Source organism: Canis lupus, chromosome 26 (assembly GCF_048164855.1).
Source record: "Canis lupus baileyi chromosome 26, mCanLup2.hap1, whole genome shotgun sequence".
In the NCBI taxonomy this organism is placed as follows: Eukaryota; Metazoa; Chordata; class Mammalia; order Carnivora; family Canidae; genus Canis; species Canis lupus.
In genome coordinates this window covers 4,771,090-4,783,145 of record NC_132863.1, presented here as the reverse complement: position 1 = coordinate 4,783,145, position 12,056 = coordinate 4,771,090, and positions in this window count along the sequence as shown.

The window sequence follows — 12,056 nt, the reverse complement described above, 5'->3', positions numbered from 1 at the left end:
GACAGATGAATGGATAAAGAAGATGTGACAGGGGCAGCCCGGTGGCCCAGCGGTTTAGCACCGCCTTCAGCCCAGGGGTGATCCTGGAGACCCCGGATCAAGTCCCATGTCGGGCTCCCTGCATGGAGCCTGCTTCTCCCTCTGCCTGTGTCTCTGCCTCTCTCTCTCTCTGTGTCTCTCATGAATAAATAAATAAAATCTTTAAAAAAAAAAGAAAAAAAAAGATGTGACATATATACATATAATGGAATATTACTCAGCCATCAAAAAGAATGAAATTTTGCCATTTGCAACAATGTGGATGGAATTAGAGGTTATTATGCTAAGTGAAATAAGTCAGTCAGAGAAAGACAAATACCATATGATTTTACCATATGTGGAATTTAAGAAATAAAACAGATGAACTGAGGTGAAGGAAAAGAAAAACAAAATAAGACGAAAACAGAGAGGGAGACAAACCATAAGAGACCCTTAACTCTAGGGAATGAACTGAAGGTTGCTGGAGGGGAAGGAATGGAGGGATGGGGTAACTGGGTGATGGGCATTAAGGAGGGCACGTGATGTAATGAGCACTGGGTGTTACATGCAACTGATGAATCACTAAATTCTACCTCTGAAACTAATAATACACTATATGTTAACTAAATTGAATTTTAATTTAAAAAATCTTAAATCCATCTTTGTAATTGTGGCATGTGTTCAGGTTTGTATTTTGTTTTCTTTTTCACCAGAGCATTTCTTATATTGCTACAAAGTCACAGTCATTATTTTTTTTTTCACAGTCATTATTTTAAGTAGCTGTGTAAAATTCCATTGGTGGATTATCAAAATTTAGCAGACAGGAAGGTGCTTCATTCAGGGAATCTTTCTTCTTCACTGCAATTGGCCAGAGGGAGTCAAGCTCATGGAAATGAAATCCAAAGAAAAGTTCCCATTGGAACCAGCTGGATCTACTCCTCCTGCCTAAGGACTGGTGAACACTGGGTGAGGATGGGGATAATGAGTATCCATATCTTTATATTCCACTCCTGAAGAGCTTTGGTGGCAAGGAAAAAGCTCTGTGAGTTCCCAGCCCAGAACAACTTATCAAATACCAATGTCCCCTTTCATGCTAATTAAAGAGAAGATTTTATATGTATTGACCTTAAAAAACAAAAGAGCTATATTATAGGAAAATGAATTTATTCTTGAATAGCAGAGAATTGCAACTGGGGACAAGAAAACTGGTGAAGCAGAGGTTTAAGTCTGGAAAACAGAAAGAGGGTTTGTTTTTGTAGAGGAAGAGAGGAAGCGCTGGGAGGAGGGGCTATTACGGATTCTCCTTGGCTAAGTGTGGCAGTTTCTCACTGGCTAGGCTATTGCTGGGCAGGGAGAAATTTTTTCTTCCTACTGCTGGGATATATAAAGTAAGCGTCTTCCAGTTGAGTGATGCAAGTTGTGTTTCTTAAGGTGAGGGATAGTCTTAGAGCTCCCCCTTCAGGGATTCCAGACTCCATTTTCATTGAGGTTTCCTTTATTTTCACACGTGCAAGCAGACTAATTAATTAATGTGTTTTATAGACTATTTTTTGAGCTATAAGTTCACAGCAAAATTGAGCAAAAGGTACAGAGATTTCTCATATATGACCCACACATGTATAACCTTCCTCATTATCAAATTTCCCACCAAAAAGGTACATTTGTGAAAATTGAATTTATATTGACATGTCATCATTATTACCCAGAGTGCATATTTTACATTAGGCTTCACTCTTGGTATTGTGTATTCTATGGCCTTGGACAAATGCACAATGGCATATACCTCCCATTACAGTGTCATGCAGAATCTTCTGTATTCACCTGTTCATCACTTCCTTCTCCCTAACCCCTGGCAACCACTGATCTTTCTACTGTCTCCATTGTTTTACCTTTTCTAGAATGTCATATAGTTACAATCATACAGTATGTAAATCTTTTCAGTCTGGCAGTTAAGTTTTTTCCATGTCTTTTCATGGCTTGATAGCTCAATTTTTCTAGGCTGAATAATATTCCATTGTCTGGAGCTACCACCATTTATCTACTCAGCTGCTGAAGGACCTCTTGGTTGCTTCTAAGCTTTAACAATTATAAATAATGCTCCTAAATGTTCATATACAAGTTTTTATGTGGTCATAAGTGTTCAGCTCCTTTGGGTAGATACCAAAGAATGTGATTGCTGAATCCATATAGTAGTAATAGTATATTTGACTTGTTTTTTTTTAAAAAGATTTACTTATTTATTTATTCATGGGAGACACACAGAGAGAGGCAGAGACATAGGCATAAGGAGAAGCAGGCTCCTTGTGGGCAGCCCGATGTGGGACTCGATCCCAGGACCCTGGGATCACGCCCTGAGCCAATGGCAGACGCTCAACCACTGAGCCACCCAGGAGTCCCTGTATATTTGGTTTTGTAAGAAACTACCGAACTGTCTTCCAAAGTGGCTCCTCCATGTTGCATTCCCACCAGCCATAAATGAGAGTTCTCACTGTTCCACATCCTCACTAGCACTTGGTGTTGTCAGTGTCCTGGATTTTGGCCATTCTAACAGGTCTGTAGTGGTATCTCGTTGTCTGAATTTGCATTTCCTGATAACATATGTTGTGGGGCACCTTTTCATATCTTATTTGCCATCTGTATATCCTCTTTGGTGAGGTGTCTGTTCAGGTCTTTGGCTAGTTATAAAGCTATTGTCTCTCACTCTCTGGGACTATGTATGTGGACTGGAAACACAAGTGCCAAGAAGTATTTGTGGGATAGGTTCCTAATGTAAAGGAGTCCTCGACTTTGAATTGTACCTCTGGCCAGCTGTCAGAAGTTCCTTCCATTATTACTGCCCCTAAAATGAGCACACTCAGAATAGCTATTATATTACTCTTACCTCTGCCCACTGCCCCCCAACTCTCCTCTCCAGCCTAGCCTCTTCTCAACTCAGCTGCCATGTGTACATGTTGAAAAGGAATTCATATCATACCACTCCTCTGCCAAAACTCTGCAGCAGCTCATCCCTGGCCACCCTGCCCTCTAGTTGCAGCTCTAACAGGTCAGGCACACTCTTACCTCAGGGCTTTCACATATGCTTTCCTCCTGCCTGGACCAGGTCTAGTGTGACCTGCCTCATTCACACTATTGAAAGTTACGGCTCCCAACCTTACTCCATCTCGCTCTTTGCCAGCTTTGTCCTTTTCCATCACACTTACCATCATCTACTACCCAATGTATCCTTTTTATCTATTCATTGTCATGACACTTCCACCAACGCAGGAGTCTTTGTGGGTGTGGCTCACTGCTATATCCCTAGCATAGAGACTAGAGCTCCGCTATTACAAGATTCTCAACAAATACACGTTAAATGAATGAATATTTAAGAGGTACTTGGATGGCTTGGTGGGTAGAATATGAGCCTCTTGACATCAGGCTCATGAGTTCAAGCCCCACATTGGATGTGAAGCGTACTTAAAAAAAAAAAAAAAAAGAACAAGTATTTGAAACAAGTGATTTAGTCATCATTTTGATACTGCCATACTGGGTCATATCATGTTTAGAAATACATTAAATTTGCCCTTGAAATCCACATCATTGAACCATCTTTTAAGTGATACCATACAAGATGTTCTGATTTTTTCAGCTATAGAACTTCTTGACTATGACCTCAAATACAACCAGTAAATCACAGTCTATTCTATAAGAAATACAATTCTTAAAGCTCCTCCCCTCTCCCCTTTTTTTTTGCTCTTATTTGCTTAGGACAGCCGTGTCTGCTTGCAGTGAGTCATCTCAAGCAGTGAAGAAAGGCATTCATATGAAATACATGGAGCTACTTTTTCTTTTGTCTAGGGTAATTGAAGCTGAAGCCAATTTACCAGAAGTTAGGAGGTAACTTCGTGGCTGTGTCCCCAAAGTGTCCACCCCCAGGTCGGCTCTACTAAGGGGAGGATATCTTCAAGTCAGAGGATTCAGGTCACCTAGGTCTGGGACATTTTAGCAAAGTATTGGAATCAATTCAAGTCAAGCAAAAACAATATCATTGCCTTTCTTTGAAATACCGACAATAGAGGTTTACAAGAAGAGGAGGTTAAACAGAAAGCTGAGCAGATAGCTGTGGTCTACACTGGGTGCCCTGCTCTCCATCCTCTTGACCTCCCTACTTCATGCCCATTGGCCTCATTTTCATGTGGCGCTCATTGCATTTCCATTGAGCATTTCCTTGCTACAGAGGAGAAGCACTAGAGGAATTAAGACCCTGAGGGAGCAGCCATGAAACAATGGTTACCATAAGTAGATGTATAAATAGGCTGACTCCTTCTACTTCAGGTGAGATCATTCTGATGTGGGTCCTCCACACAAGGCCTAAGCTCCAGCTGCCCACCATGCTGGGCAAAGATGGTAGCATCTTTGATTGACACCCCTCCCATTCTGGATCACTTCCCTGCTCCCTCACCTTCACTTCTCACGTCAATCCTTTGCACTCTGATGCTTATCCTGAGTCAGCTTCTGAGAGAATCCATATTAAGACAATATCCATTTCAAAGGGCATTTACCTGTGCCAATGTACACTTTCAAAAAAAACCTTTTTTCTTGTTGCTTTCAGTCTCTTCTTTCCTTCTCTTTCTCCTTTTCCTTCTTTTCTCCAGATTTCTTTTTTTTTTTTATTTTGTTTCTCCAGATTTCTAACCCCCACATTCTTCTTTCTCTCTGCCTTTTCTCATCCTCTCAAGGGACAGCTCACCTATCTGATTGCAAACCCTGTGTTGCTGCTAAAAACCAAGTGGTTATTGTTATAGAGCTGTATATCCCTTTGGTAGGCCATTGAGAGGTCTTAGAGGGATTAGAACATTATCCATATATTCAGACAAGGTAAAATATGATCTCCTTGCCTGTGGGAGCCTTAGCTTACTGACAGTATGCCAGGGCAGCCTCTGGAAACTTGGCACAGCTGCCTTTCAAACTGACGGTCAGTCTTGGGAAGACAGGGCATATGACAGCTCAATAAGCAAGTCGATAAACCAAGGGCAAAACTGCTCCCTGGTAGCACATTACTCTCTACCAAATGCTGCTAATGAGCCCAGACAATCTTTGCCTTGGGGCTTCCATTTGCATTGTCTTGTGGCATCCAAGAAGCTAGGAGTGCCAACCCAGAAAGTTTTGTGGAAGTTTGACAACACAAAGGGAGGTGATGAGCCAACTACTACTTGATCTCTGTATAATCGAACAAGAATGAAATAACTTAAGCCTAGAGCAAAATATTACTCACCCTCATTATGTGTTGCTTGGGTTCACTGCACTGCAGGATCTACGCTTTTAAAGCCACTCTTTGGTAATTCATGTTTTCAGAGCCTCGGATTTGGGTGGGATGGAAACATATAGAAAGGAATTATTGAGGGTAATAGTGATTATCAGAAGTGTAGATTTGATCATCTATATGCTGATTTCATGCACTGTATCTTTCTAAAGACATAGATGGTCGCTAGAGCACACACTCCCTCCAGACACCCCATCTCTCCTCAGTACCCCCATCTCTGGACATGCCAACCTAAAAACTTCCACCTATAAGCCCCCAAGGACCTTCTGGGGCTTCTGGAGCCCCTGAGTCCTCAGAAGTAGCCCTCCACCCATGGCTGATGGGAACTGATGAATAAGCACCCCAGCAACCTAGCTCACTGGCTAAGGTAACTCTGAGGTGTGCCCCCACGAGCTCCAAAGTCCCCATTAGGAGTAAGCTGCGCATCCCCTTCACTAACCTGCTGGATCACCTGGCTCCACTATTTTCTTTCCTTGTCCCTCTCCCTCTTTCTCATCTGTGTTACCTGAAGTCATCTCGAAAGTAAACACTTGCACCCTCATCCTTGTCTCAGGGTCTTTTCTGGGGTCGCAGGCTAAGATTGACACAAAACTCAGAAGTCTATTGAACATTGAAATTATGCTAAAAATTAAAAGGTTAATGCTGGAATGAATTCAATAAAGTTTGCCTGATACTTTGGTTTGAGCTTAGATGCATTCTGTTCAGGGACAACCCAGGCAAAAATGGGAAGCAGCAGGAAAACTTTGTTTTACAGGTGTCCTTGTTCTCCTTTTAATGATGCCAGGCACACAGAGTCCTCATCACTATGGCAACTGTCTGGTTGTATTGAATGCCCTCCTCCCTTCCCAGACCCCTTTCTAGTTCCTAAATCATATTCTGGGTCTTCTCAAAACTCCTTCCAATGCAGTCAACATTTGCCATCCTGTATCTATGAGTCCCTTGGACAGAGCAAAATGTGTGAATCTTCTTAGACATTCATCCCCTCCTGCAGCCCTTGAGGCATGGGATGTCTGGCCACAGCTTCTGTTCCCTGGTCCCCTAACATCTCTGGTTGTCTCAGTACCCCCAGATGAGACAGTCTTCATTAGAGGCTCAGTCAACCCACCAAGGGCAGGAACCACAGCAGGTATGGAACCCAAGTACAGTCTGAACCGCTTCCTCCTGTCACTACTGAATTCCAAAGAAGTATTATACCATATACAGTAGGTTAAATATCTATCTATCTATCTATCTATCTATCTATCTATCTATCTATCCATCTATCATCTATCTCTCTATATATATCTATTTATCAAAAGTTAGAGTCTATCTCCCCTCTCCATGATTCTCAGCTGGCCTTTTTTTTTTTCAAGAGCATTAAATTTTAATAAGTTACAGAACAAAGTAGTTAAGCATATTGTACACTTTTTAGAATCACATAGAAATGGAATAATTCAGAATGTGCTCCAAAATTTTGTACAACTCTTTTAATGCAGCAAAATGCAACTTTATTTATTTATTTTTATTGAAGTATAGTTGACACACAATGTTACATTAGTTTCCTGTACAACATAGTGATTCAACCAACAACTCTTTATGTTATGCTGTGCCACCACAGGTGTCAAAATATACACTTTGAATAGGTGCAGTTTGTTAAATAAAAATATTAAATGTAATTATATTTTAGTTATATAGCTGAAAGGAAAAAGTGTAGTGGAGCACGGCTGTGGGTAGGATCTAGAGCACTGATATAGCTTATTCACATTAAACAGGGATGATAGATATACCTCCTAACTTGAAAGGGAGGATCTATATGGATATAGGACCAATGAAATTAAATTAAGCAATCAGCTGGCCTTGTGACTTTTTTTTTTTAAGTTTTATTTATTTATTCATCAGAAAGAGAGAGAGAGAGAGATTGAGGCAGAGACACAGGCTGAGGGAGAAACAGGCTCCATGCCGGGAACCCCATGTGGGACTTGATCCCGGGTCTCCAGGATCACACCCTGGGCTGAAGGCGACGCTAAACTGCTGAGCCACCAGGGCTGCCCTTGTGACTTGTTTTGACCATAGAATGTAGCAGAAGTGATGTAGGCAAGTCCTAACCCTAGGCCTCAAAGGCTTTGCCTACTTCCGTTCTCACCATCTTCCACTGGCCTCTTCCATGGCTTCATCTACTGGGGTGAAGATTAGGATAAAAGACACCAGAGAGGGAATTCCAGTCATACCAGCTATCACAGCTGAGCCTTGCCTTGGACAACCTGCTGGCTGAATGTGGCCACATGAGTAAGTCCAGTTGAGGCCAGCATAACTGCCCAAAATTATTTTAAAAAATCAATTTGTTCTTGTTTTAAGCTCCTGAGTTTTAGGGTAGATTGTTAGAAGCAATTAATGATTGAAATACCATTGGATGTGGGATTTTTCTTTTTCAATGGACACCTAGGAGGTCAAGATAAAACCACCCAAGAATGCAGAGGAATTAACATTTTGGGAGGGAAATGTAGTTCACTGAGAAAGAAGAGATGAAAAGGAATCACAGTAAATCCTTCTCCTTTCTTCCCCCTAACAGACTGTACCAAGGCCAAGTGTACTTCCCAGTTTCTCTGGGAAACCACCAGAAAGACTGAGCAGTCAGCTGTGTTTTCTTAAGAAGCTATGATTAGGGCAGCCCGGGTGGCTCAGCGGTTTAGCGCCACCTTCAGCCCACGGCGTGATCCTGGAGACCCAGGGTGGAGTCCCACGTTGGGCTCCCTGCATGGAGCCTGCTTCTCCCTCTGCCTGTGTCTCTGCCTCTCTCTTTCTGTGTCTCTCATGAATAAATAAATAAAATCTTTAAAAAAAAGAAGAAGAAGAAGCTATGATCAGCTCAGTAATATCCCACTGGGTCTTTCTCCTCCTTGTCCCTCACTCTTGCTGCCTTGTGATTGCACCTCCCAATAAAGCCTGGGCTCAGGTCTGCTTTCCAGAGAGCCCCCGCTAGGACTTCATGCTGTCTTTTCCCCTTAGGATGCGAGCGAGCTACTATGGGGCACCCTCCAGGGCCCTTATGCCTTTTATAGAGGCAATCTCAAACAAAGACACTACCCCCAAAGAGTGATTGTAACTGCAGTGCAACACTCTAGAGACACTTCTGGCAGATGTAGTCTTTTATCATTTTAATCACCATAGGAGGCTATTGACTCTGCTCCTGGGACTAGCTTAGCCATATTGTTTTTATGTGCAGTTGAGCTTAAAACAGCAGAAGAAGATTTGGATGTGAAATAACAAAATAGTCCAAATTTGTTTAAAACACATGCATGTGTTCGTGCACGTGCACACACATACACACACACACACACACACACACACACATTTACTACCCTTAACAAAGAAACTAGTTTGTATTGGTTGTGTAGGGTTGCCCTAATAGAATACTGCAAACCAGAGGGCTTAGAACAACAGAAATTTATTCTCTCACAGTTTTGGAGTCCAAAATCAAGATGTTGCTGGGACCATGCTTCTGAAACCTGTAAGAAAGAATCCTTTCTTGTCTCTTCCTCATATCTGGTGGTTTGCTGGCAATCTTTGGTGCTCCTTGGTTTATAATAAGCATTATTCCATGTCTTCACATAGCATTTGCCCTGTGCATGTGTTCTTCACATTCTGTACCCTCTGTGCATATCTGTCCACATATCTAACTTACTCATTTTTGTAAAGATGTCTGTTGGATTTGATTAGGGTCCACCCTAATGACCTCATCTTAACCTTTTCATAGGAAGTTTAGTATCCACTTGTTCGTTCCTACAAAAAAAGCCAACTGGGATTTTTATAGGGAAAGCAGTAAATTAGTTGTTTTTTTAATTTAAAGATTTATTTATTTATTTATTTAGTTATTCATGAGAGACAGAGAGAGAGAGAGACAGACAGACAGACAGAGACATAGACGGAGAAGCAGGCTCCATGCAGGCTCCCTGATGCAGGACTCGATCCCAGGACTCCCGGGATCACACCCTGAGCCAAAGGCAGACGCTCAACTGCTGAGTCACCCAGGCTTCCCTGAAGATTAGTTCTAAGGAAGATGGCCATCTCACTATTTATATTTCTAATTCACAAACATGGGATACCTCTCCATTTATTTATGTCTTCTTTAATTTCTTTCAAATATGTTTTATGGTTTTCAGTGTACAATTAGCTCTAAAGGATGTGTGTGTATGTGTGCTGTGTGTTCCTTAGGATTTTTTGTAGTAAAGATCATGTTATCTACACATAGATATAGCTTACTTTTTCCTGTCTAACAGGAAATACCATTTATTTCCTTTTTCTTGTTTAATTGTGCTGGCTAGAATCTCCAATACAATGTTGAATAGAAGTAGCAAGAGAATATATCTTCGTCTTTGTCTTTTTTCTGACTGGGGAAAAGATTTCAGCCTTTCATCAGTAAATATGGGGCTAGATATTGTTTTTTTTTATCAAGCTCAGGAAGTTCCCAGAGTGTATTTTTAATTTGTTTGAAAAAAAATATGCTTTATATAAAATTCACATATCATTTTGTGTCTGGAAACTTTGCACATGGGAAATCAGACATTTGCCGAAATGTCCATGTAATGTAATCTTCTGTCTATGAATTCTTTGGGGGAACCCCAGTATTACAATGAGCCTATGGTCAACCAGCTCCGATTTCAAGGGAAGGAAGTATTCTCCTAGGTTGCCTGGCAGATTTGGAGGGAAAGGGACTGGAGACTCTGACTCCCTGAGGAATTCTTCTGGGCTTCAGAATTCAATAGGCAAGTCCATGTTTCAGTAGCAAGTTCTGAAAAGAGCGTCAGTGGTCTTTCTTTTTTTTCCCCCCCAGAGGAACCCACGGTTGTAAAAGGGCTTCATTTATGAGTTTAGCATGAAAGCGCTTTGTGCTAAGTATGGAATAATGTTTCTTTAGGAGCCACAAGGGATAGGAATTTTGCTTAGCATTGGAATAGATTTACATAAGACTTTGGAATTAAATGAGAAGTGTGATACCCATATCTTAGACCTCAGGAAATCCCAGCCAAGAGCAAGCATGTGCTGAGATTTTGGGTTTTTTCATTTTGCCATCACAGAGAATGCAAGATGCAATAGCCATCACTGAGTAGCCATATAAAAGAATTCAAGATGTCAAGCAGACATTACTTATGGACAGTATATGTGAAAGTGTGGTATTCATATTACTGGTGGAGGCAAAATCTAGATGTCAAACTACAAGAGTAAAAATGACCAAGAACAGCTGCTCAATGCTGGCTTACTCAGCTGAGCAATTAGTTAGAAACTTCTTTGAGATGGAGGGTTGCTTCTCAGTCATCACTTACAGTGGTCAAGTTATATTGACACTTGGCCATTGGTAGATGTCAAATACTTTTGCCTTTGAACTGGTTGGATTTTTGTTGCTATTTCAGTTCTTTTCAGAGTGCCTCCATACTGCTCCCAGGAATAGGAGAAAACCTTGAGTTTAAATATAATAGATGTGACTAACTTACTTGTATAGGGAAACATGGAGCTAATACTGCACATTGACTAGTAACTAATGGTTCCCATTACAACATATTGTCTCGCTCATAGCTTGAGCTGATAAACCCAGTAATTTACTGAACAGTGATAAAACCGCCCAAAACATTGGTTTATTTCCACTTCTGACAGTCAGAAATATGCAGGATCACAGACTCTACAGGTCATTATGCAAATCGCTACAACTACTATATAAGAGAAGAGAGTGTATATATCTGTGGATTGTGTCAATATTTCTGAAAATGTGGTATTTATACTACTGACAGTGTAACAGATAATTCTAGGAATTCAGAAAGATCAGCATAAAAATTTTAATAGTTATATGTTTGTGCTAATCTATATTTAATATATAAATAGCACATAAAGTCTATGTTTCATGATTGTTATAGCTTATCGTAGAGCTAAAATAGGAAACTAGGTTTTCAAAGTGAGCCTATTTAAAAAAGTGACAATGGGGCAAAAAATCAAGAAAATTGTTAGTGAATGTCCAGTAAGATATTAACAAGTAGTAACTATAAAACAAAACATGCTCGGTGGCATACAAGAATAAACAAGCATTTCCATGTCTCATGTGATCATCTGGGGTAGTCCTATGTCATGTTTCTCGCTGTGCGGCACGTTTACATGGGGCACAGTTTTCTTAATACAAAAGTTAGAAGGTCCCAGAGGGATGAAAACACATAGGTGTGAAAATGCATGATGCCTTTTGAGGCCTCGCCCTGGAACTGGCACACTGTCACCTCTGCCCAGTTTCACTGATGCAAGCAAGTCACACGGCTGTGACCAACATCAGCGGGGTGAGGAAATATGCTGCTCCCAGGCCTCCATGGAGGTGGGGGGTGAACATATACTAAGCAATAATCTAACCTAATCTAACCATCAGAGTAAATTATTGAGCTGTTAGGGTAGCTGGGTTTGTGAAATTCATCAACTTAATTAAGAAAGCATATCAAAGTCATACCCTCATTAAGTGCTGTTTTATACTGGAATAGTTACATGTTTTAAAAATTATAAAGGAATATTTTATTGTAGCAAAATATTTAAAAAGAAGAAAAAACACAAAAGAGAAGGATTGTATATCTCTCTTTATTTTACTTTTCTAATCCTATTCCCAAGTAAATCCCTATTAGTTCTTAGTGTTTTCATCCAGACTGTTTCCAATGCCTATTAGTTTGTTGTTTCCCAACAAATGTGAAGTGATACCATACCTATCATTTCTAAATACTCTTTTTTTTTTTTT